The following is a 27826-nucleotide window of genomic DNA, read 5'->3' on the forward strand; positions in this document are numbered from 1 at the left end:
CAGACTCTTGGTTCCAGCTCAGGTCAGGATCTCAGGGTCCTCTGAGCCCCCATATCAGCTATTCTCAATGAAAAGTCTGCCTGTCCTTCTCTCTCTCCCCCTCTGCTCCTCCTCTCTCCCCTACCCTTGCACACCTGTCCACTCTCTCTCAAATAAAATCTTTAAAAAGACAAAAAAAAAAAAAAAGAAAAGGACCTCTGCATTTTATTTTTTAAGATTTTGTTTATTTATTTGAGACAAGGAGTGAGCAAAAGACAGAGAGCACAAGCAGGGGGAGGGGCAGAGGGAAAGGGAGAGGGAGAAGTAGTGCTACCCTGAGTGCTCCACTGAGAGGGGAGCACAACCGTGGGGTTTAATCTCAGGACCACGAGCCAAAGGCAGATACTTAACCAACTGAGCCATCCAGGTGCCCCAGACCTTTGAATTTTAATCTAATATTTCACCATTATATAATTTTTTACCATGAAGTCTATTATTTTTATAATTGAAACTGAAAAAGAACCCAATTCATCCCTCTCTGTAGAAAGAAACATTCCATTTAAATATACAGAATTAGAGAATATCCAGTATCATGTGCACATACTTACTGATTTAGTGAATATTTACTATGACCAAGGCTCCAAGCATGGATTGTATTATCATATTTAATCCACATAAAAACTCTAAAATGTATATACTGTGATTATTCCCATTTTACAGAAAACTGAGAAGTGACTCTTCAGAAATCACACAGAGCTGGCATTTACCCCAGGTACCTTGACCCATGTTTAGCATCCATGGTACTGATTCCTCCACAGCACTTACCCTATTTTCATATTACGTTTATATTTGTAATGAACTATTGTAAGAAAGTATTGAAAACCATCATGGATTGCCCCAGTGCCTAGCACAGTGTCTAGTATCTAGTGTGCTCAGTAAATCTTGAACAGGTAAATAATTAGGTTTCCCATCTATAGCTGGGAAATTGAACTACATAACTATGCCTCCTGGGAGTATCAAACAAGCTGAGTTCTTTTTGACTTTTTGACTAATAACTCTACTGTTTAATGTTCCTCATCCTGAGAAACCACTTGCCACCCTATAACAAAAGACTTGAAGACTAGAAATGTTTTCCTTTGCCTTCTCTAATTCTCTGGTCACTACCCAGCATAAAACTAATCCATCATTCCATAAACCTTTCTAATTCTGTGCATGGCTAGGATACTGCTACATTTGAGAAAGCCGATGATGACATACTTAACTACAAAGAAGTAAAATGGTATAAACAGTTTGTCATAAACTGTTTAGCTATTGGCATATGGCAATATGGCAGATGAACTACTATAACTGACTTGGTGTTGCAGTCATATGAATTAAGGCATCAACTTACTGCCTTGTTCATCCTAATAATATTACTGCAGATGTTAAAGTATATATATGGGTCCTTGGTAAAGGAAAGACTGTGTGTGCAAGTGAGTGTGTATAAGTCTCCGGATGTCTGTGTTTATATGTCTTTGTATAAGTTTTGGTCTTTCAAAAGTGGAATCTTTTTCTATAACATAGAAGAAACCTAATAAACAGACAAAATCCTCAAATCCTAGAATCCTATTGGTGCTAATAAAAGCTGGTTTTCATTCAACAAGGGTGCCAAAACTATTCAATGTGGAAAGAATCTACTCAGCAAATGTGCTGGGACGACTGGATATCCACATGCAAAGGAATGAAGGTAGGCTCCTACCTCACACCATACACAAATATTAGCTCAAAATGGGTCACATGTAAATATAAGAACTAAAACTATAAAACTCTTAGGAGTAAATATAAGAGTAAATCTTTGTGATGGTTAGGCAATGGTTTCATAGATATGGCACCAAAAGCACAAACAATGAAATAAATTATTTGACTTCATCAAATAAAAAGTCTTTGTGCTTCAAAGGTCACAGTAAAAAAAGAGAAAGGACAACTTACACGAAAAGATTTTTTGCAAATCATTTATCTAATAAGGGACTTGTATCCAGAGTATGTTAAGAACCATTACATTACAAAAAGACAAATAACTCAGTTTAAAAGTGGGTAAGTGATCTAAATAAATATTTCTCAAAAAAAGATACACAAATACAGGAAGAGATGCTCAATCACCAGAGAAATGCAAGCTAAAATCACTATATTACTTCACACCCACTAGAATAATTATAATCAGAAGACAGATTATAACAAGCATTGGTGAGAATTCAGAGAAATCAGAATGCTCATACATTGCTTGTGGGAATAAAGTGGTGCAGCCACTTTTGAAAGCAGTCTAGCAGTTCCTCAAATGGTTAAACATAAAATTACCATATGGCTCACTAACTCCACTCCTAGGCATGCACCCAAGAGTAATAAAAGCATATGTCCATATAAAAAAATTACATGCGCTTTTTCATAGCAGCATTATTTATAATAGCCAAAAAGTAGGAATAATCCTAATGTCCATCAAGTGATGGATGGATACACAAAATATCGGTGGAATACAAGGGCATTTTACTCAACAACAAAAGAAAGCAATGTGAAGATGTCTGATATCATGGATATCACTTTAGAAAGCATCATACTGAATGAAATAAGTCAGTCACAAAGACCACATGTTCTAGGATTCTATCTATATGAAATGTCCTATTCTAGGCAAATCCACAGAGATAGAGAGCAGATTAGCAGGTGTGTAGGCCTGGAGGGGCATTGAAGACAGGGAAGGACTGCTCGTGGGTGCAAGCGATCGAAGTGTTCTAAGATTAAACCACGGCAATGGTTGCACAACTCTGAATATACCAAAATACTGAATTACACATTTTATGTGGGTGAACTTTATGGGACATAAATTGTATTTCATTAAAGTGGTTTATTAAAAGGCTGCCTCTCAGTGCATCTGCCCGTGAATATTAGTTAGCTTCTTTCAAAAATGACAAAGCACTTATTCACACTCTTCAAAGAAACCCAGTAAGTGGTGAATATTTCCACTTCCAGAAGATTAGCTGTCGTAATTCTCCACAGGATTCCTTGTGATGGGAAATACACACAATCATTTCTACCCTCACTAAAGAGGAGCACATGCATGGGACTGCTTCTAAACCATAACAAAGGACCAACATCTTCCCACAAACCACCAGTAAGGACAGATGCCACAGTGTTGACGATATGGTTTTATTTCAAAGCAACGGGGGAGCTGTCGCCAAGGCTGAAGTTTCTAGTTCTCAGTAGAGGAGGAAGAAATTTAGAAAACTTCGAGGTGACATTGCCAGACCAGTTTTCGCACATCTATGTACTGAACACAAAAGGACTGGCATTTAATACTCTCCTGAAGATATTCAATATTGAGATTTTTGTTTTCAAATGAAGAATGACCGAGTAAGACTGAATCAACACAGCATCTTTTCACTCTGATCTGCTATTGAACATGAAAATGATTGTTTTGTAAGCAATGTTTGAGAAGAGTCATGTGAGTTTGTGCAGCATAACAAACCATCTGAAACCTTCGTTGCTTAAATCAATAACTATTGTGGTTCACAGAGTGATCTCAAGCTTGCAAGAATGGCAAGAGATCAGGACCTAACATACAAGCACTTTTCAAGCCTCTGCAGTGTCTGATGTGCTAATTTAGCTTTGGGCAAAGCTAGTCACGTAGTCAAGCTCACATTTAAAAGATGTAGAAAATAACATCACCTTTTGGTGGGACAGGGCACCCTAGCACTCTACAAGGGCATGGGTACAGGGAGGGGAAGACTTTGTGGCCATTTTTACAATCTGCCACAGTATCGTATCCCAACATGGAACACACTGCCATTGCAGCTTACATGTAAAATACTGATAACTTACAATGGTACATGGGGAGATAAGATATGGTGCATGTTTATTAGCACTTGTCTTCTCTTTATGGAAAAGTGTGTCATTTTTCTATTGAAGTATATCACTATAAATATAGTTTCATAGCTATTTACCACCGTTATCATTTGGCCACACAGTTGCTGTTTTGTTTGGTTTTTTACCAGTTACATTTTCTTTATGAGCAAATATATTTAAATGGAAAGGATGAGTAACAAGTTCAGGTCAAAGTTTTGGCCAAACCCATAAAAGTGACTCATGAACAACCCAAGTATAGAACCCTGTTGGGTAGGGCAATATTTCTCAAACTTTAATATCTATACAAATCACCAAGGTATGTGCATGGTATGTGCATGAAATGCAGATTCTGTTTGGGATAGGTCTGAGGTGGGACCAGAGATTCTACAACTCTAACAAGCTCTCAGCTGATGCTCATGATTCCCGAACACACTTAGAGCAGCAAGCAAGTAGAAGGGCAAAGGCCTGACCATCAGAAAAAGCTGTGGGCAACCTTTACCAGCTGTATGGTCTTAAGCACTGACCTCATCTCTCAGAAACCATCTCCTCCTCTGTAAAATGCAGGTCGTGTGAGGACGCACCTAGGAAGTCTGGGTCAGGATGAAAGGAGATGAAACACACACTAAGTACCTAGTGCCAGCCAGAGAGAAGGGCCCAATACTGGCTTTGTCTTCTTTCATAGTTAACGACTTCCCAAATAGTCCTTGAATGCAACTGTAGGTTAAGAAAGGTAAATGGGCAGGCCAAAAAGACACTGCGTTAGCCCCCAGGGGTACCATGTCACAACACTAAAAGTAACTGGATTTTAGAAACATGTATCACCAATGCAATCACATTTGATATTTTTTTGCATATATGGATTAGGTTTGTCTCTTCAGAGTCACCCAATAAACATTTATTGAGCACCCACTGTGTCCCAAACCCTGCTCCTGGCTCTGAGGACAGGACAGTGAACAAAAACAAAACTCCAGGTCCTTACTGAGCTCACACTCTCTAGTTCTCTGTCTCCCCAAAATAAACTCACTCTTCTAGGCTGTACTGGGAAGGCTGCCATGGGCCTGATCTGTCTACATACATGTTTAAATGATCACCTTGGGAACCTGTGAGGTTTTAGCTGGTTGCCAACATTTAAAAATGGGTGATTTCATATAAATCTCTGGAGCCCCAGCTTCTCTTGGAAATCTGGAAGATACAGCATCACAGACTCAGGGTGCTGTGGGTAAGCCAGCTGCAGCTGAGAGGCAACTGTACCTTCAGAGAAGGCCTGGGTTCCCGTTCCCCACGGCCCCCCACCACCACCCATCTCTTCCACCCAGACAACTCCCTCACCTATGTTCTCCTGCTGAGTTCGTGAGCCCTAAATTAAAGGCCTACTCAGCAACATGTATAAGCTTGGAAGGAAGGGGATTCCACCTCCCTGTTCTGCATATTCTTCCTTTAGCATCACGTAACAAATGTCCTACAAGGGAGCAACTTAACCATTTGTTTGCCCCTCGGTGAGTCTACAACTCCCACTTTGAGAAACCACTCTAAACTCTGCCCAGAAAAGTTAACAGCTCCTGTCATTTACTGTGGCTCATCAGCCTTAAAATTATAACTGGGGACTCTTTATAGGACATTATGAGTTATTTTTGGATTTTTTTTCCCTAAATAATGATAATGGTTTGCAATTACCCACCTACATTCTTTTGCCTGGTTGCCCCTGTATACCAGTTTTCTAGGACTGCAGAACAAACTGCCACAAACTCCATGGCTTCCAACAACACATATTTATTAGCTCTTAGTACTGGGGGCCAAAAATCTGGCACAGTTGCTGGGTTCTCTGTTCAGAGTCTCACAAGGCTAAACTCAAGGTGCCTTCAAGGCTTTCTTTCTGGAGGCTGAGGAATAACTGGCTTCCAAACTCAGTCAGGTTGCTAGTCAATTTTATTTTCTTGTAGTCATAGCATTGTGGATTTGCTTCCTTACTGGCTATCAGCTGGGGTATACTGTCAGGTCCTAGATGCCACCTCCACTCCTTGCAACCTGGCCCCCACCATCTTCAAAGCCAGAGATGGAGAATCTCCCTCATTTGGAATCCTTCTCTCTTTGAATCTTGCTTCAGTCCTTTATAGAGGCTTAGCTGATTAGGGCAGGCCCACCAAGGTTAAGCTCTCATTCTTAAAGCCAACTGTGTGATGCAACATAACCTAACCAGAGAAGTGACATGGTTCCAGCCCTGGGGATTAGACAGGGTACACACACCAGTAGTTTGGTGCAGTGGGGCCATGTTAGAATTCTGCTTCCTACATCTAGTAATTGAGAGCATGCATTTGTCTCCACATGTGGTTTTCTTCGCAAGCTGGAAGCTGAGGTCATGTCACAAAAGAAGCTAACTGTCCAGCAGAGAATATATGAAAGTTAAAACCAGAGTGTATATTTAATGACTCTTACATTCATTGCCAAAGTAGTTAAGGTTCTTAGAATTCCACTATCTAACCCCAAGAATGTATGAACTCACCAAATTCCAAATCTACAGAAGTTTCTCCCCATTCACTTAAACTGAACCATTATGAAATTAAGTATCTAGAATATTGACATTCTAGGAAGAGGAGGAGGAAAAAACGAAGCTGAAAAATAAGCACATACTTAGTACCTAGAAGGACCCAAAAAAAAAAAAAGTTTTTAAAGATAAGTGTCCAAAATAATGCCATGGACTGAAATTTTTTAAATTAAATTAGGTTATGTTTTCTACATGATGTCAACAAATTTAACTGCTTTTTCACTCAACAGACTTGATTACTTGTTAGTTTCACAGAGGCAACATATACAAAACCTCGCTAAAGGAAAAGGATAATTAAAAGCATGCTTAATATATTTACAAGCACAACACATATTAGTTTTATTTTTACAGAAGAAACTAAGAAATCTCCCTTTGAAAACACATTAGGTTAGAGAACACTGGCAGATTAAGAACAGATGATAGTATTACCAACTAATGAGAAATTACTATGTCCAGGTATTACTCAGTGTTTTGTGTGTATCAACTCATTAAATCTCACCAAACTCTATAGGTAGAAACTTTTTACTGAAGAGGACACCAAGGCACAGGGTGCTTACATCCCTTATTTAGAGGCATGTGGTAAGTGAGCAGGGCTTCAAACCCTGATGATCTAGCTCGAGCACCATTACTTTTAAGAGCTGCATCTGCCTTTGACACATCAGTGCTTCCAGTGTTGTGAGACAGGGGCACTTTCTGCACCTACTATGCAGCAGAGGTGGTGGCTAAGTACACATGCACTGCACTCAGATCAGGCTCACGGCCGTGGCCAAGGGACAACTGGGCACCACCACCCCACCAAGGGGTGCATCTCTATCATTTGCATAAAGACACCCTATATACCAGTAGCAGCCTTCTACAAGGAAAGCTATAAAATAACTCATTCTGCTACTGCCTAGATCTTTATTTGAAAGGGAGAGAGGGTGAGGAGAAAGGAAAAAATATAATCCTTCTTTACTCCTTCCAAATCCACCGTTTTCCACTACTCTGCATTCTGAAATTCAGAGGTTAGAAAAGACAGAACAAAGCAAAAGCTAACACCATAAGCAAAGAAGAAAATCTACTGGCTCTCTTTCTGTTTGTTGAGAAGAAAGTGAGCTTTCCTCTAGGTCATGAGAAAGGAAAAGATCTATAGGTAAACAATCTCATACTTTTTCCATCAACTTCCATCCAGCCACCAGCAGCACAGATCGATCCCCTTAAAAAAAAAAAAAAAAAAAAAAATGCTTAGCAGTTGTAGTAATAGGTCACCTGGAGGTGGAGCTGGGGTGAGGGACACAATGTTCCATCTTGATTTTTGCATTAAAGGTATGTTCCTTTTTTAAAAAATATTTTATTTATTGATTGATGAGGTACACAGAGAGAGAGGCAGAGACATAGGCTGAGGGAGAAGCAGGCTCCCTGTAGGGAACCCAATGCGGGACTCAATCCCATGACCTCAGGATCACGACCTATGCTAAAGGCAGACACTCAACCACTGAGCCACCCAGGTGCCCCAAAGATATGTTTCCATTCAAGATTCCTATCCACAAATAGGTTGGATGGACCCACAAGTCAGTTGGCATTTATTCCAAATTCTTTCCTGAACCTTGCAAGCATGACCAAGGGCTGTTACCATAAGAGGGCCCTCTGTGCGAGGAGCAAGAGACTAGAACTATATACTTCACTCAGTCCACTCTGTGGTTCTCCTATGATTTCCAGCTCAGCTCCGGTGTCCTGGTAGTAGTCACGGAGCAGAAGTTACAGAAATACAAATTTAATTATATATTTTGTATCCTTAAAAATGTCTCATATGTTCTCTGTATTTGTAATATATTTAATATTATTAGATGTGCATTTTTTATATTATATATCAACACAAATTTTGTTAGAGAAGCCTCCCTTAAATATGATGCTTTGCGATGTTGTTTGTTGCAGATCTTGGTCTTTACATGGTTTTATTTGTTCGAATTTCTCATGCTACCTAACTTGCCTTAAAATTGCCACACACCACAACAGCCAGGGTACTTAAATATGTTCATGATGGGATATAACCCTTATATGTTTTGGGCTACCTGTGGTCTTCAGTGAGCCACAGAACATTCAGGCAGGGTCTCAGTTTCAGAAACTTGGATATATGCCAAGCCAGGTAATTATTCTCTGCCTACCTAATTTCCCCAGGCAATTTAACTGAAAATGGTATTATCCGTCACCTCAGTTCTAATCGGCTCTGAAGTGCCCCTGTGTCCTGCTTCTTCCCTCCATTACAAGCTAACTGAGCTGATTTCTTTTTGAAGCTTAAGTTGGAAAAAAAAAATGTTTCTGAATCTCTCTAGGGGAAAAATATCAGATAAATATGAGCCATTTAATTAGTTGCAAACCAATATACTGAATAGTGTTGGCAGAAATTGCAAGACACCCCTCCTTGCTGCCTACCCTTATGAAAAGTCTCTTTTATAGAAAGAAGTACAAAGGGCTTACTTACTGAAAAACTGACCAAGGGAAAAAAAAGTGGGAGGAGGGGAACGTGAGAGACCTTAAGAGGATTTTACTCTACTGAAATAATTTTAAAAGGCACTGTTCCGTTGTTCGTTTCCAAATAAGCTGATTTAGAGTGAGCAGAACAAAATATACCATTTGACAGAGGAATGCCTGAAACTCAAAGAACATGCAACAGAAATGTGCTTTCCGATGGCTTCTGACAAACATGAATTTATACCACTGCTCTCCAACAGAAATACAACAAAAGCCATAAAAGTGAGTTACACATGTAATTTTGAACTTTCTAGTAGCGATGTTTAAAAAGTAAGAAACGGGGTACCTGGGTGGCTCAGATCATGATCCCAGAGGGTCCTTGGATTTAGTCCTGTATAGGGCTCCCTGCTCATCAGGAAATCTGCTTCTCCCTTGCCTTCTACCTCTGCCCCTCCTGCCAGCTCATGCTCTCTCTCTCGCTCTCTTGCTCTCAAATAAATAAATTAAATATTTTAAAAAAGAAGAATCAAAAGACTTGAAGAAGAATTATCATCATCATCAAAGACCACTACTCTGCAGTAAAAGTAAAGTACTGATAACAACTTGAATGGATCTCAAGAGAATTTTGCTTAGTGAAAAAAGCTAACTTCAAAAGGTTACATGCTATAGGAGACTCTCATTAACAGTATTTGTAAAATGACAAAAGTATACAGACGGAGAACAGATTAGTGATTCCCAGGAATTAGGAGGGGGGGGGAGGAGAAAGGAAGGAAGCGGCTATAACTGTGAAAGCTTAGCACAGAAAATCCTTGTGATGGAATTCTATATTTTGACTGTGGTAGTGGTCATATTTATCTATACTGGTGATTAACCTGCACGGAATTACACACGCACATGCAGAAAGCTGATAAAATATGAATAAGGTCAGTGGATTCTATCAATGTCAATTTCATAGTTGGGATATTATACTATAGTTTTAGAAGATGGTACCAGTGAGGAAAACTGGCTAAAGAGTCCAGATGAGGGATCCCTGGGTGGCGCAGCGGTTTGGCGCCTGCCTTTGGCCCAGGGCGTGATCCTGGAGACCTGGGATCGAATCCCACATCAGGCTCCCCGTGCATGGAGCCTGCTTCTCCCTCTGCCTGTGTCTCTGCCTCTCTCTCTCTCTCTCCGTGACTATCATAAATAAATTAATTAACTAATTAATTAAAAAAAAGAGTCCAGATGATCTCTCTGAATTATATTTTACAACTGCATATGAATCAACAATAAGCTGAAAATTAAAAGTTAAAACAGTGAGTTTTAATAATACACTTTACTCTATATTGCAGAACTTTCTCACATAATTGATTTACATTTAATCGATATAAAAAATGGAGATTTTTTTTTAGTTCTAAACTCTTTGAATGCCAGTGCATAGTTTACCTGGAACAGCACACTTCAATTCAAACTAGCCGCATTTCAAGTGTTTGATGGCCACACGTGGGCTGTGAGCCCCAGTACTGGAGAGCCAAAAATACCTTAAACTAAGCCTAATATCCATTTCCCAGTTCTGTCAAGTGGCACATTCTTACATGAAATATCTTTGCTTTTTGGATGTCTCTTAAAGAACAGGTTCATCATGAAACCTTAGAGCTTGAACAATCACTGAAAAATATGACCTGACTAGGAGAGAAATTTTCATCAATGGTATCAACCTGAATTTGTTTTGGACCACAGTTCCACAACAAAAATAAAAAACCCTATAAAAGAGACATTTAGCAGCTTCTGCAAAATAATTCCTAAGAGGAGTTTCAAGAGCTATGGTACACAACTCTGAGATCAAGACCGGAGCCAAGATCAAGAGTCAGACGCTTCACCGAACTGAGCCCCTGCCAGGCGCCCCTCAAGAATTAATATTGTGAACTATTTTTTTGAAACTTTGTGATTTTTTTCTGTTCGCTCTGCTTTCCTACTTTTCCTTGGTGATTAGAATCATTAAAATGAGAAGGTCTTGTGAGTTTGTTCTTCAGAGCCATGGAACTGTGAGCCGCCATCTTCCTCCCCAGGTAGTCATGGAGGAGAAAGAAACAATGTGTAACGGCAGCTTTGAAAAAATACATAAAACTAGGCCAAGTCTCTTGGGACTCTGAAAAGTAAAACAATGAGCAGACCTGGTTCTCAGACCAGGTCTGACAAAAAGCTCAGGGCTCAATCTCAAAAGACCAGTGCCATCTCCATCCACCATTGAAAGTGGGAAAGCAATAAGAAATCACTATTCCCAAATGGAGCCTTTGTGAGTATAAAGAGAGCAGGTTATGGAATGAGAGAGACCGATCTTTGAGAATACAAGACAATTAACCTCTCTTGGACCTACTTTCCTGGTTTGTCAAGCAGCAAAATTATCTGCCTCAGTCACTGTTGTGAAGTTAAATGGAATAATACCCAAAAAGTGCCTACCACATTCCTGCAATCCCAAATGGGTGTTCAATTACTGTCCTTTCCCACTCGTATCTATACTCAAAGAACTATCCATCAAGAGAAAATGATCTGTGCAAAGTAAACCAAGTATAGTAACATCAGAAACTCAAGAACTGTTGCTCTAGAGTAATGCCAAGGAGAAAAATGTCATTTTAGTCTACTGTGATTCGCTTCTAATCTGTTGATAGGAAGCTAGTTTCATAATCAAGCGAGGTTTATAGCACTCCTGCGACTGCTGTACAGGAACAGGTACACTTAAGGAACAAGCCCCAAGAAAATCTAAAAAATGGAAACTGGGCTGGTTTTGCCAGAGCATCAAGACTTCAAGAATTTGTATATATTCACGTTCTTCACAAACATACAATGTATCTTTCAGGCAGCAAGTGAGAATAGAAAAAAAGAGTATGGTATAGCTTAGAAGAAGCACTCTATGCCTGAAGTGCTCTTGTTAGGAATTATAGAACTTTGAGGATGGTATTTATTTTTGTCAGATAGTTTTTGGCCACAGACAACTGATCACCCATCTGTTCCAGGAGAAATCACATTGTGAGCTGGCCCACTGGTGCCAGTATATAGCGATGCAGCGATAACTTGGTTTTTATTGATATGGCTAAACTCTGCAAACTCTTCAAAACCCAGAACACAGCTGCCAATATCAGATGGGTACCATATTGAATAGAAGGACTCCAAATGTACCACTTGGGAGTAATCTGTATGGACAACAGCCTGCTCTAATTTTGTTTCCTGATCACCTCACTCTGATTTTATGAAGAAACTAAAGGAGACAATTTATCTACAACGCTAATATGTGGGACAAGATCCCAGATTTTACCAGTATCATCACTACTGTGCTAGGAGGGTCCCTCTGAGGATATTAAACATCTTCTAAGAGGATATGGGGACATTTTCTGCAATTGCTACTCTGACATCAGAGTCAAAGTCCATCATCCTACAAATACAACCTGAAGCAGAACAGGGTCTCTCTGGAAAACCACAGCAACTGAAGTAAAATGAAATGAGAAACTAAGACTTAGATGTGTCACCCACCTAAGATGTTCAGGCATGACCAACGCCCAGGTTCAGAGACATAACTGATTTTAATAATGAAAAAAAAATTCCCAGCTCCAGTTCTAGATGTTGATATAGAAAGATCGTGAATTTACTTCCTCTCACAGACAAACTAAATTTATAAACAGAACAATTGCCTCATGAAAAAACCCTAAAAACTTGTAGAGTGACCCCTTCCCATGGGGCAAATGAGAGGAAAACCATGCTGAAGTGGGTAGAACAGGTTGACACACTCCTCCACTATATATCCCACCCCCCTGGTGGCAGTACAGTCAGGATACAACTCAAAACCTTCTTCTGCCTGAGGAGCACGGGGTTCATACCCCTACACTGAGCAAGCCAACACTGAAGACCAGCATCTGAGAAACGAGCCCCCAAAACATCTGGCTTCAAGAATAGGGCTCATGGGGATCCCTGGGTGGTGCAGCAGTTTAGTGCCTGCCTTTGGCCCAGGGTGCGATCCTGGAGACCCAGGATCGAATCCCACATCGGGCTCCCAGTGCATGGAGCCTGCTTCTCCCTCTGCCTGTGTCTCTGCCTCTCTCTCTCTCTCTCTCTCTCTCTCTCTCTCTGTGACTATCATAAATAAATAAATTTTTTAAAAAATTAAAAAAAAAAGAATAGGGCTCATGCTCACAGGAACCCCAAGAGAATGGTGAACCAAAGATCACTCTTAAAGGGCCTATGGGCAGACTCCCTATTCACCCACCAGAACCCAGCACAGAAGCAGCCCATGGAAAATTGCCCCGACTTCATGTGAAAGAGATTCATTTCCTAAGTTTAAAGCATTGGTCTGAGGGGTAGGGGCCTGCTGAAATACTTTCCAAAGTCAAAGGTTGATGGCTGCCATCTTTCTACTTTCCATCTGCATGCTAAAGCCAACAGGCACCATCATGTTTGGTTTTGTCTCCTTTCCAGCAGGTGTCATATTTACACTCTAGCAGATAAGTACCATTTGCAAGGTGTCCCTCTATAGGGAAGGGATTGGCAGGGGGAATTATCCTTTGTCCTTTTTTCTTTTTTTTCTTTTTTTATTCTTTTTCCATCTTATTGTCAGGTGTCATCTTTTTGCAATCAGCCTTCGCCTCACATCAGCCCTAGAGTGTCATCTTCCCACTCTCCCGCTCCTGCACACCAGAGTGCCAGGAGCACCGAGAGGGGAGCTTCTACACATGTCTGGTGCCCCGGTTTTTATGTCTGGTGGCCTGGTTTTTGCAACTGCTGCCCAGGGGACACCCCTTGATTGCCTGGCTCTGGAGGCCGGGGGGGGAGGGGCTTACATTATGGGTCCCATGGGAATATAACAATCAGAAAAACAGTTTCAGGCAGAATATAGCCCCTAGGGCACTGCGCAGACAGTGGACTGAAACATAGCCCAGCCTTCTGGGAAAGGGGCCTACTTTCTTATCCTGGAGCTCTGGCTTGAGGGTCAGGCTTCTGGTTTCGTGCACTTCTAGGAGCTTACAGAAGAGCTCCCAGGAACACAGGCTGATAGATGCCATCTCTGTAGGCTTTCTCTACCTTGCTCCAATTTGCTGGTATCTTCGAGAAAGGAGCTTATATCCTTGTCTGGCACCTTGATTTTAGCAGCCGCTACCAGGGACCACCTCTGTATTACCGAGCTCCGGTGACCAGCAGGCTTATAATCCCGGGTCCCATAGGGCTAAACCTAAGAAAGAATGAGTCCTTCAACAGCTACCACATGCAGGGCACAGCAAGGGACAAGAGATCCAGGAGCTCAGTGCTTCTGTGAAGGAGGACTATTAGTTTACCATCATGGCTTTGGCCAGACAGATGAGCTTCTAATTAAACATGAGTCTAAGGGCTGACTGAAATATTCCCTGAGGTTTGGGAAAGCAGGCACTATCTGTGCACTCTCCCTCCACCATTGTCCAGAGCATGAGTGTTTCTAGTAAAGGAGCTGTTATACATTATACATGTTACCCCAATTTTTATAGCTGGTGCCCTGGTTTTTACAGCTGCTTGCCAGGGGATAGCCCTTGGTCACCTAGCTCTGGAGCTAAAGGCGCTTACATTCCTAGGTCCCACAGGACTATAACAATAAGAGACCATTCTTGGCAGGCCACCACCCACAGGGCACCACAGAGAAAACAGAATGCAACACCTCCTGCCTTACTATGAAAGAGGCCTACTCGCTAGTCTTGGCACTCCAGCCTTGGAGGCAGGATTCAGGTTTGGCATTCATCTCAAGGCTACAGAGCTGCTCTCAGGTAACACAGGCTAGGGGATGTGATATTTATTCTCTTCCTCCACCTCACTACAGCTTCCTAGTATCTCACAGAAAGGAGTGTATATCTGCACCTGGAGCCCTGATTTTTGTAACTGGGTACACCTGGGTGCCCAGGATACACCTTCAAATTGCCTGCTTGGGGACCGTAGGACTTATACTGACAGCCACACAGGACTGTATGTATTTGCATTCTTTAATAGCTGTGGCCTAAGGGTCTGGCTTCAGGTGCTGACTGACCTTCTCTCCTTTGGGACAGTGACTAACTTTGGGACACGCTCAACTACTGAGAGCTCTTAAAAATAAAATAGGTTCCTTGGACAATCACAAAAATTTGAGAGACAACCAAGAACTAAAGTGAGGTTGAACAGTAAGTTTCATATGTGACACAAGGCCAACCCTTCAAGATTGGGAGAAGTGACTGTATCATTTACCATATAGAAACTAATACAGAGAGTCAAGCAAAATGAGGAAGCAGGGGACTATGCTCCAAATAAAATGAACACAAAACCTCAGGAAAAAAAACCTTCTTAATGAAATGGATAAGTAATTTACCTAATAAAGAATAAAGATGCTCACCAACCTGTAGAAAAAAAGAGAGATGAACACACCAATAACATAACAAAGAGACAGAAAATATGAGAAGGTTCTAAACACAAGCCATAGAACTGAAGAATACCTTAACTAAACCAAAAAAATACACTAGAGGAGTTCAATAGCATATCAGATAAGGCAGAAGAAAGGATCAGTAAAACAGGGCAGAGTAATTTACCCAATGAGAACAGGAAAAAAAAAAAAAGCAACCTGTCTTATAGTTTAAGGAATTTAGAGGACAACATCAAATGGCCCAACATTCACATCAAAGGGGTCTCAGAAAGAGGAGAGAGAAAGAAAGGAGCAGGAAGCCTATCTGAAGAAATAATGACTAAAAACTTCCCAACTTTGGTAAGAGAACAGATATCCAGATCTAGAAAGCCCACAAACACAAAAAATGATAAAGCCAAAGAGACCAACACCAAGACATACTATAATGAAAACGTTAAAGTCAAAGAGACAATCTTACAAGCAGCAGGAGGAAAGCCACATGTTATGTACAAGGGAAACCCCATAAGTTCATCAGCAAATTTTTCAGTAGAAATGCTGCAAGAGAGAAGAGAGTGGCATAATGTATTCCAAGTGCTAAAAGAAAATAAACACTTATAAAGGTAGGACGAAGGTTAAAAGATAAAAGTAGTAAAAATAATTATAACTATGATACTGAGTGGAGGGATACACAAGATAAAAAATATAAAATGTGATATCAAAAACAAACATGACCAGAGGAGAGTAAAAATGGAGAGTTTTAGAGTGTGTTATTGACTTAAAAAGAATTTCTAAATATAAGTTGTAACATATAAGCCTCAAGGTAACCAAAACAAAACCTATAGTAGATACAGACACATGCAAAAAGAGAAAAGAATCTATGCACACCACTAAAATAGTCATCAAACCATGAAGGAAGAGCACACAAGACCACAAATGGAACAGAGAAACTAATTACAAAACAGCCAGAAAACAATTAACAGAACTGCGGTAGGTACACACCTATCAATAATTACCTTAAATGTTAATGGACTAAATTCTCCAATCAAAAGACAGAGTGACTGAATGGATAAAAAACCAACATATATGCTGCCTACAAGAGACTCACTTTAGATATAGGGACACACACAGAACAAAAATGAAGGTTATTCCAATAAAAATGGAAACCAAAAGAAAGTTGAGGTAACCATATTTATTACCAGACAAAACAGATTTTAAAACAAACACCGTAATAAGAGAAAAAGAAGGACATTACATAATGACAAAGGGGTCAATCCAACAAGAGGATATAACATTTATAAATATTTATGTACTCAACACAGAAGCTCTAAATATATAAAGCAAATCTTAACAGACATAAAGGAAGAAAAATATAGCAATAAAATAACAGTAGGAGACATTAACACCCCACTCAGGTCAATGGACAAATAATCCAAACAGAAAAGTCAATAAGGAAACATCAGCTTTAAATGACCTGTCAGACCAGATAGCCTTAACAGATATATACAGGATATTCCATCCCAAAGCAATAGAATACATATTTTTCTCAAGTACACATGGAACAATCTTCTCCAGGCTGGATCATTTGTACTACAAGACAGGTAATGAGAAATTTAAGTAGACTGAAATCACATTAAGCATCTTTTCTCATCACAATGGTATACAAGGAAACAAAAACTCACAAATATGTGGAGACTAAAACAACATGCCACTGAACAACCACTGGAAAGTGAAACCAAAAAGTACTGTGAGACAAAAACAAAACAAAAAAACAGAAGTACAACATATCAAAGTTTATGGGATACAGCAAAAGCAGTGCTAAGAGGAAAGTTCACAGCAATAATTATGCCCTCCTCACTAAGCATGAAAAGTCTCAAACAGCCTAACTATATACATGAAGGAAATCGAAAAATAAGAAAACTTAAAATTAGAAGGAAATTGAAAAAAATCAACACAGAAATAAATGAAACAGGGACTGAAAATACAATAGAAAAGATTGACAAAACCAAGAGCTGGTTCTTTGAAAAGATAAACAAAATTGATCAACCTTTAGCTGGACCCTCCAAGAAAAAAAATAGAGTGCTCAAGTAAGTAAAATCAGAAACAAAAGTAGAGACAACACAACTAATACCACAGAAATACAGAGGATCGTAAAAGACTACCACAAACAATTATATGCCAACAAACTAGACAACACGGAAGAAATGGGTATGTTCCTAAAAGCATACAAGCATTCAAGACTGAATCAGGATGAAAGAGAAGATCTGAACAGACCAATTAACTACTAAGGAAATTGAGTTAATAATTTTTTAAAACTCCCTACAAACACACATCTGGGACTAGACAGCTTCACTGGTCAATCTACCTAAATTCAAAGAATACCAATTCTGTCCAAAGTCTTCCAAAAAAATAAAAGAGGAAGGAACACTTCCAAACTCTTTTTATTAACCTAGCACTACCACAGAAAGACAGCATTAAAAAGGAAAGTGACAGTCCAATATCCAAGCAACATAGATACAAACTCAACAAATTATTAGCAAACTGAGTTCACAAATAAATTAAAAAGATCATACACCATGATCAAGTAGGATTTATTCTAAGTGTGCAAGGATGGTTCAGCATCCACAATTCAATCAATGTGATATACCACATTAACAGAATGAAGGATAAAGATATGATCATCTCAATAGATACAGAAAAAGCATTTGACAAAATACAACTTCCATTTAGGATTTTAAAAAACTCAACAAAGTAAGTATAGAGGAAATATGCCTCAACATAATAAAGGCCCACAGCTAACACCCTGCTAATTCTAAGACAATGTTGTCTGTTGGTGGGAATGTAAATTAGCACAGCCACTATGGGATGCAGTATGGAGGCTTCTCAAAATATTAAAAATATAACTACCATATGATCCAGCAATTCCACTGCTGGGTATTTATCTGAAGAAAATAGAAACACTAACTCAAAAAGATATATGCACTCCCGTGCTCATGGCAGCATTATTTATAATAGCCAAGCTATAGAAACAACTAAGTGTCCCCGAGGGATAACTGGATAAAGAAAATGTGGTTTGTATATAAAATAGAATATTCAGCCATAAAAAATAATGAAATCTTGCGATTTGCAACAACATGGATGAATCTTGAAGGCATTATGCTACATGCAATAAGTCAAAGACAGACAAATACCATATGATTTTACTTATATGTAGAATCTAAAAATTAAAAGAAAAAAACACAGTAAGTTCTGGATACAGATGGGTGGTTGCCAGAGGTAGGGGTAAAAGGATGCATGAAATGATAATAGAGAGTTAAAAGGTATAAAATCCAATTATAAAATAAATAAGCCAAAGGAATACAATGTATAGCATGGAGACAACAGTTAATACTGTATTGCATATTTGAAAGTTGCTAAGAGAGTAAATCTTAAATTCTCATCACAAGAAAAAAACATATGTAACATAGGGTGATGATTTTGCAATATATGCAAGTATCAGTTATGTTATATACCTGAAATTAATGTTGTATATCAATTATACCACAATAAAAATTACATTAAAATTCATTGTGGTATATAGTTCTATGAGTTTTGACAAATGCATATAGTCATGTAACCGCCCTACAATCAAGACATAAAACCATTCCATTACCCCTACATCCCCCCAACCCCCACCAAAACTCTCTCCTGCTGCCCACTTTTAGTCAGCCCCTCCTCTTAATCCCTCCCAAATCACTGGTCTGTCTTCTGTTCTTACAATGTCACCCTTAGTGTATGGAATCATACATCCTGTAGCCTCTTGAGTCTGACTCTTTCACCTAATTAGCAAACACATTTTATGATCATCAATATTGATGTTTTCATCAATGGTTTGTTCAACTGCTGAGTCATATTTCATTGCATGGATGTACCAGCCTGTTCTTTCATTCCAGCTGAAGGACATTTATACTGTTTCTAGTTCCTGACAATTATAAATAAAGCTACTGTAAACATTAGTGTACAGATTCTGGTGTGAACAAAGTTTTCATCTCACTTGGGTAAATATCTAGCCAGGAATGGAATTGCTGGGTCATATTTAAGTATATGTTTAACAGAATAAGAAACTGCCAATTTTTCTCCCCAAAATGCTGGCTGAATGATTGTGCATTGCCACAAGCACTGAATGCATGTGAATCTCAGGTGCTCTTTCTCACCCACTTGGTACTATCCATTTTTTACTATGATTTTTTTCTCAGCCATTCTAAGAGGGATATAGTGATATCTTGTGATTTCTTTTTTTAATTGTGACTCTTTAAGATCTATCAGATTTCACAGTACCATATATTTCTACCTTTAAGTAAGAGTAAAGAGTACCAAGTAAGAGTAAAGAGTACCATATATTTCTTACCTTTAAGTCAGTAATGTATTATTACATTCCTTTTGGATATAAAGCAACAATCCCGAACAATTAAGTGAATTCACAGAGTTATAACATGAAGATGACTTTCTCTTTATAGAAGAAATCTTCTTTCTGCAAGCTTGCATATACGTCCCTACTACCTACAAATGATACGTCAATAATGACAGATTCCCAGGGTGCATGGCTGGCTCAGTTGGTAGAGCATGCAATTTTTTATCTTGGGGTTGTGAGTTTGAGTCCCACATCGGGTTATAGAGATTACTTTAAGAAGTAAAAAATTTGAGGGATCCCTGGGTGGCGCAGCGGTTTGGCGCCTGCCTTTGGCCCAGGGCGCGATCCTGGAGACCCGGGATCGAATCACATGTCGGGCTCCCAGTGCATGGAGCCTGCTTCTCTCTCTGCCTGTGTCTCTGCCTCTCTCTCTCTTTCTGTGACTATCATAAATAAATAAAAATTTAAAAAAAAAAAAAGAAGTAAAAATGTGGTATGTCTGGGTGGCTCAGTGGCTTGGAGCATGCCTTCAGCCCAGGGCGTGATCCTGGGTCCGAGGATCAAGTCCCACATTGGGCTCCCTGCATGGAGCCTGCTTCTCCCTCCACCTATGTCTCTGCCTCTCTCTCTCTTTCAGTGTCTCTCATGAATAAGTAAATAAAATCTTTTTTAAAAAAAGTAAAAATTTAAGGAAAAATTAAGACTGACAATTAACAATAGGAAATAACTCCCTAATCCATAACTTTCATTAGTGCAAAAATTCATGAATTATTGACAATTAAACATGTGTTATATATAATTATATATACATACCATACACAAACCGGTACATTATAAAGGGTAGTCTTATCAAGCACATTGATAATTTAAATTTGATCACAAAAGGAATAAATATTTTAGAAACAAGATACTCAAAACTATACCAATGACATGACACATTTGCATAAATTAAAGATCTGATTACAAATGTTAGTTGTTCCAAGGAAGATCACTATTTTTCAAAATTGTGAGTCTTTGTCCAATTACTGTTTGTACTTTAATGAAATATATGGTTTACAATTTTTTACCATGCCTTATTTTTACCACTTTATTGTAATATTTATGTGTCATCTTCTGTTAAAGATCATATTATGCATTCCCTATCTATTCCCATAGATGGAACAGGAAATTAAATGTCTTCTATGAAAAATAGTTGCTTCATCCACTCAGCAACTATTTATTGCATCCCTAGCAAACCAGGGGTCAGGTGGCAGGTTCTATTTTAGATACGGACCTCAGGAGGGACTCTTTAATGACGCAGCACATAAGCAAAGACCTGAGAGAAATGACAGAGTAAGCCTTGTGAAGACCTGGAAGAAGAGGATTCCAGTAGGAAGAGATAGAGGTGCAAGAGCCCTAAATGGAGTGTTTTACAAGGTTGAGGTGATCTATGCAGCTAGAGCATAGCAGAGTGAACAAGAGGACACTAGAAGGAAATGAAATCTGAAAAAGGCAGCCAGATCATGCAAAGACATTGACAGAATCTGATTCTCAGTTAAATGGAAAGCAACTAGAGTGTTTTAAGTATCAGAGTTATGTATTTCGAACTACATTTTCAAGGATGCATGCTTTGCTATTTAGAGGACTGTGTAGGAGGCCAAGGGTGAAGCAGAGAAGCTAATTAACAGGATGCTACCAGAGCTGAGAGGAGTGATGACACTGACTTGGTCAACAATGGTGACAGCTGACACTGGGAAAAGTGGTCAATTTGATACATATTTTGTTGTTGTTTTTTAAGATTTTACTTATTTATTCGTGAGAGACACAGAGAAAGAGAGAGGCAGAGACACAGGCGGAGGGAGAAGCAGGCTCCATGCAAGGAGCCCGACCTGGGACTTGATCCCCAGTCTCCAGGATCATGCCCTCGGCTGAAGGCCGCTCTAAACCACTGAGCCACCTGGGCTGCCCTCGATACATATTTTGAATGTAGAGGTCACAGGGTTGGCTGATGGGTTGCACATGGAGTGTAAATTGGAAGTTGAAAATTAACCTCAAAAAGTTCAACAAGAGGCACCTGGGTGGCTCAGTCAGTTGAGCATTAAGCTCTTGATTTCAGCTCAGGTCATGATCTCAGGGTCCTGGGATGAAGCCTTGCAGTGGGTTCCCTGCACAGCAGAGAGTCAGCCAGAGGATTTTCTCCCTCTTCCTTTGCCCCTCCCCCTGGCTTGCGTGTGCTCTGTCTTTCCCAAAATGAATAAACCTATAAAAAATGTTAAACAAAATCATTTAGTCTGAAAAACAATGAATGGTTTCATTTCAACAAGGATCCTTAAGAAACAAACTGTACTGACTAGCTGGCATTGGATTTTTGAGAACCAAGAGTGAAGATAAAAAAGACTGTCATTTCCAACAGCTAACTTTTGGAACACTTGCTGCCATCAGCCACTGCAGGGGAGTCATTGAGAATTCCAAATAAAGCTCAAAATCAGAATACCATTCTTTCTCTTCAGCCCTCAGTGATGCTTGTGTAATATATTCCATATCAGCTATTGTAGCTGAGTTTGGCAGGAATTATGCAGATAAGTAGATTAACAACAGATAAACAAGATGACTGAAATGTAAATAGATGAAGATTAATGCAGTGGAGCGTGCAGGAAGAGATAAAATTCAAAATAGTAAATTATAATTCCAGAAGTTTCATATACTCTATCAATTAACTAAATTAATAGAAATCTGGATGACCTGGAGTTTATTTTTTTGACCTGGAGTTTAGAATACAATATTTTTTTCCATTTCTCCTAGAAAGTGAAGGATACTGTTAAGATTAAAACTACATATGTGAAAAAATAAAAAATAAATAAAAAATAAAAAATAAAAAATAAAAAAAATAAAACTACATATGTGGGGCTCAGTTGGTTTCTGCTTAGGTCATGATATTAAGGTCCTGAGATCAACCCCAACTCTAGGCCCACCCACACTCAGTGAGGAGTTGGACTGAAGATTCTCTTCCTTTTCCGCTTCCTCTCTCTCTTTGCCCCATACCCTTCTTTCCCACCCCTCCTCCCTTCACACACTATCTAAAATAAAAATCTCGGGATCCCTGGGTGGCGCAGCGGTTTGGCGCCTGCCTTTGGCCCAGGGCGCGATCCTGGAGACCCGGAATCGAATCCCACGTCGGGCTCCCGGTGCATAGAGCCTGCTTCTCCCTCTGCCTGTGTCTCTGCCTCTCTCTCTCTCTCTCTCTCTCTGTGACTATCATAAATAAATAAAAATTTTTTTAAAAAATCTCAAAAAGATTAAGATAACTTAAGGCTTCAAGACTGAGAGTAATGATTTTAAAGAAATTCAGGATGGTTTTGAAGAAGGAGAGAGGCTGAAATTGTAAATGACACTGGACAACCTTCCCTTAGACTTCACTGTCCCCACCACTTGAGATCCAAGAGAAGCAGTCAGCTTTATACTAACATGGTCCTCAGGACTCCACCAGAGATAGGGGACATTGAAAAAGCTAATGTGGAGCCAAGTACTCATCATACTGACCTTTAGGGTTAGTCTCTTTACCTTATACAGTGTTTCCATACCTTACAGTGTTTAATAAATTCTTACTGAATGAAACTTTCCACCACCGTTACCCTGGAAAAGCCTTAGGATATGACTAATACACTTGAGCAGAGTAGGAAAGTAAACCCCTCCATTTTACAATCCTTTCCCAAGACAGGCCCAATGCACTTCCCTAGTTAGGATTCTGGCCATTTGTCAAGGTGACTTAGTGTTATAATCCAGAAACCTACAGCATTAAAAGAAAAAAAAAAAAGAAAAGAAAAATTACTTCGGAATTTCCTAAGAAAGTACTCAACATTTAGTGACGCTTGAATCACTAAACTATACACACCTGAAACTCATGTTACACTGTAAATTAACTGAGATTTAAATATTTTTTTAATATTTTTTAAAGGAAAAAATATTTAGGGCCACTTATGAGTAGAGTCCCACCAGTAATACATGTTCTTGCCACCCATGCCCCAAACAGCAGAGCCCAACAATGCCTAAGCACCTCTGAAATACTAAAAGGTCTCCCATGGGGGCAGCCCAGGTGGCTCAGCGGTTTAGTGCCACCTTCAGCCCAGGGCGTGATCCTGGAGACCCAGGACGGAGTCCCACATCAGGCTCCCTGCATGGAGCCTGCTTCTCCCTCTGCCTCTGCCTCTGCCTGTGTCTCTGTCTCTGTGTGTGTCTCTCTCTCTGTCATGAATAAATAAATAAAATCAAATAAATAAATAAATAAATAAATAAATAAATAAATAAATAAATACAAATAAAAGCTCTCCCATGAAATTACCAGCCACAAGATATCCCTGTCAACTCTAAGTATTTGCCAAAGGTTGAATGAGGCTGAAAACATCCCTCTACTGTTTCCATAGATGGCCTTCAAGAAAAAGATATGGCATATTAAATCAAAACTCAGGAACACAGGGAAATGCTGGGAAAGCATTCACAAGCCATTCTTCAATCCCAATTTATCGACATGCCATCCCTTCTACTGTCCATGATGAGAGTACAATGTTCATCATTCCCATCTCCAGAGCTGAGATAATCGAAGGACAAATGACTGACCAAAAATATTCCATTAATATGACTATTCAAGCCATATCACAGTATTCATTTCAAGTTGAGAGCCATAACTCTATTTAATAGCACAAAGCCCTACATTTATCTGCATCTTATGAGCCATTAGTCAGGAGACTGAAGCCGCTGGCTAAATCATCTTGCCCCCTCTCCTCTCACTTAGTTATGCTGCAGAAATAGGATTGCAGGTCGCTTTCAAGAACTCCCTGACAACTTAGCACCAGAAAGAATAATTTTACTTTGCTGATTCCCTGTATTCCATGAAGAAAGACAACTGACAATTGTGATAACACTTAACTGATACAAAACTACCTTCTTTTTTCTATTTTTACAGTAAGATCAATGTTGAGCAAACGTGCACCATGTAACTTTTCTTTTGTTTCAATATTCTCTAACCCAATTCCTTTCTGTGTGTTTCAGAAACAAACACCTTTCAATAAAACACTGGCTCTTAGATAATAGTTATCAAATGCTGACTTAGAACAGTGTTAAGAAAAATCTGAATGTAAATGATGTAAACGCTGAGACTGTATACGGGAAGACTTAATGTGTTTGCCATAAAAATACGATTAATTTGCAAAGAGTGTTCCTTTTGCTGAGAAAGGACAACATAACTCCAATCAGGAAGCTCCTGACTGGAAAACAAAGTTTTGTTTTGCTCCTGTTTTGAGACTGGGGAGTTTGAGGATTTAAACCTCTCCAGTTAATTCCTGTATGGGTCTCTCAGTGCAGTCTAGACCAGCAATGCCCAATAGGAATAAAATTTGAGAGGCGCTTGGATAGCTCAGTTGGTTAGGTGGTCTCCCCTCTGCTCAGGTCATGATCCTGGGGTCCTGAATTGAGCCTCACATCAGGCTCCCTGCTCACTGGAGAGATTGCTTCTCCCTCTCCCTCTGCCCCTACCTGCCTCCCACCCCTCCCTCCACCTTGTGCGTGAAGGCACACACACATGCAAGCATGCGCACTGCACTCTTTCTCTCTCCCTCTACTCAAATCTTAAAAAATGCAAGCCATGTGTAATTTTAAATTTTCTAGTTAAAAAGAAAAAACAGATGAAACTTTAATATTTTATGCCAATGTACCCCAAAATATCATTTTAACAAGTGTTCCATGTACAATTATTAATATACATTTTTATACTAAATCTTTGAAATCCAACACGTATTTTACCCTTGCAAGCACACCTCAGTTTGAACTGGCCATGTATTGAGTGCTCAAAGCCACACACAGTGAAGTGAATGGCTCCCATATTAGCACAAATGTCAGAGCAGGTCCTAGAGAAAATCTGGAATAGATTACTAGATAGTAAGTGGGATCTGAGTGGCAATCACAATCTCTCTATTACAAAGTGATCGGAAGTGAAACAACTGGGGAGGCTCACATAGTCGCTGGCCCAGAAGCACCTAGGAATTCTGTACATTCTCAGAATTTAACTCTCCTCTGATCATTATAGACCCAGGCATTTCACTCATAACTACAATGTGCAAAGGGCTCAAAAATTAATCTGTCATATTTGGGAAAGATATTAGTTTACTGGTTGTTCTCCTATGCCAAGCATCTTGCTTTCTTGACATTGTGTATTCTCTACGACCTTTTATTTTTATTCCTATACTCAACTGATGAAATTTAAATTTGCATTCAATTCAGAACTCCAGCTCTCATCTTGAAATGGAATCATGAACTATAGCTCAGGAATCTTTTCTTTTCTTTTCTTTTTCAGGAATCCTTTCTAAGATAACTCTTCCACCTACTGAAAAGTTATATACCAAGTATTCTCCTAGACACTTCGTGAACATTGTCTCCAACCCACTGTAGGGAGAGGCATTATTGCCTTCATTACAGTAAACCAATAATAGAAGGATAACAATCTGCTCAAAGTTACAGGACCAGAACTGTCTAGTCCTCAAGTCCGTAACCTTCTACAGCCCTTCTTTGCTTTGATTTAATAATCACAGCCAATGTCCTTGTATTCCTAAATTGCCCATCCCAATGCAAGCATCTTTGCATAGGCTTGAATTCTGAACACCATTCCTACTATCTTCCTCTGGGAACAGAAACCAGCAAGAAAATAAGAACCATCTGTCATTACTGAGCTCGCAGGAAGCAGAGGAAAAACTTTTCTCCATCCAGAGTCCAAGATAAAGAAATTCACTGAGTACCACCTACACTACACAATCCTCCCACCCAGGTGTCCATTTATATGCCCGACAGTCATTTTAATTGCAAATCTGAGGTCACCCCTGATAATAAGGCCCTCTACTTCCATTCTCAGGGCACTCTAGTCCCCAAAGTCATTAGTGCAAACTTACTTCAATTGCTTTGGACTCTGTCTGCACATACATTTCTCTGTAGGGACTGCTGCTATTCCAAGCTTCTGCTCCCTTTGCTTGGATGGTTGCTAAGGAGAAGAGAGCGCTGCCTTTGTAATTATTACCAGAAATTCTTCTGTAATCTCCACCGGTCCATTCCTTAAAATCAAAGGCCCCATACTGCTCAAAAGTGTAATCTCTGTTTTTGCGTCCCTGAGCAAGGCCCAGGAGCTTCCATTTGAGTTCATAAGCAATAGGTGCCCTCTACTCTGAATGTAAATCAATTACTTGAGGAACGTTCCCCTGGATAACTGTAGGTCTCGGCAGAGAAGCAGCAGTTTAGATGTTCTCCAACCAGACTTAAAAAAAAAAAAAAAAATCAAGGACTTCCCCCTTTACCACATCTATCCATTTCACCTGCTCCTGAGAAGACAGGTGCTCCACAGTCACATTTGTATGAAAAAGATTTTCAGCATCAGAAAAACTTTCAGGCTGACTTACCTCTTACCTCTAAAGTCTTTTTTCCAAAGCAGTCAGTCTGTCCCCCAGGAATAGCCTCGCCCCACAGTCAAGCAAGATGGGTCCCAAAGCAAAGTATTTAAGACTCCGTTCCTCTAAGGATGCTCCTGGACCAGCAGCATCAGCACCATCTGGAAGCTTGTTAGGAATGCAAAAGCCGCACTTTCACTGTGCCAGGTGACTTGTATCCACATTAAAGTATGAGAAGCACGGCCCAAGACACAGCTGAAAAGAATCTGACTTAATGATTTTATAAATAGACAGCTGATACAAACTGCAATTGTTCATTTCATTCCTATTATGCTAGCAATTGTTGGGTTTTTATTTATTTTTATTTTTTTAAAAAGACTTATTTATTTGAGAATGAAAGAGAGAGTATGAGGAGGAGGAAGGGCAGAGGGAGAAGGATTAGCAGACTCCCCGCAGAGTGGGGAGCCAGATGTGGGACTCAATCCCAGGACGCTGGCATCATGTCCTGAGCTGAAGGCAGACGCTTAACCAACTGAGCCACCCAGGTGCCCCATGTTTTTCATCTGTTTTTCTAACCTAGCACTGGACTGAATATTAAGAGAGTTCCTACAGAAAAACCAACTTTCTTCATGTGGTCCTAGAATCTTGCCATCTCTTCATTTATTGAAGTTCAAGTTTATACTCTGTGACCCTGTATGCACAGAGAGACACTAAGAACTAAAAGATTTTTGCAAATGAACTTTAGAGCAATGCATGAAATAACTGCAAAACAAACAAACATGGTCTCATAATTAACTAGCCCTATGCATTTTCCATTTATGAACACTGCA

The 27826-nt window shown here is 39.6% G+C and overlaps 1 protein-coding gene across 11 annotated transcripts in view; it reads right to left on the reverse strand.

The window, feature by feature from the left end:
• PLCB4 (phospholipase C beta 4) overlaps positions 1 to 27826 on the reverse strand; it is a 418936-nt gene that overhangs the window by 258674 nt on the left and 132436 nt on the right. The window contains exon 2 of one of the 11 annotated variants that reach the window (XM_077872233.1): positions 7543 to 7589. The exons of the other annotated variants lie outside the window; for them this stretch is intronic. The gene's annotated coding sequence lies outside the window, so the exon portion shown is untranslated. The remainder of the gene's footprint in view (positions 1 to 7542; positions 7590 to 27826) is intronic. 11 annotated transcript variants of the gene reach the window in all.

This window comes from Canis aureus, chromosome 26, assembly GCF_053574225.1.
Source record: "Canis aureus isolate CA01 chromosome 26, VMU_Caureus_v.1.0, whole genome shotgun sequence".
Lineage (NCBI taxonomy): Eukaryota > Metazoa > Chordata > Mammalia > Carnivora > Canidae > Canis > Canis aureus.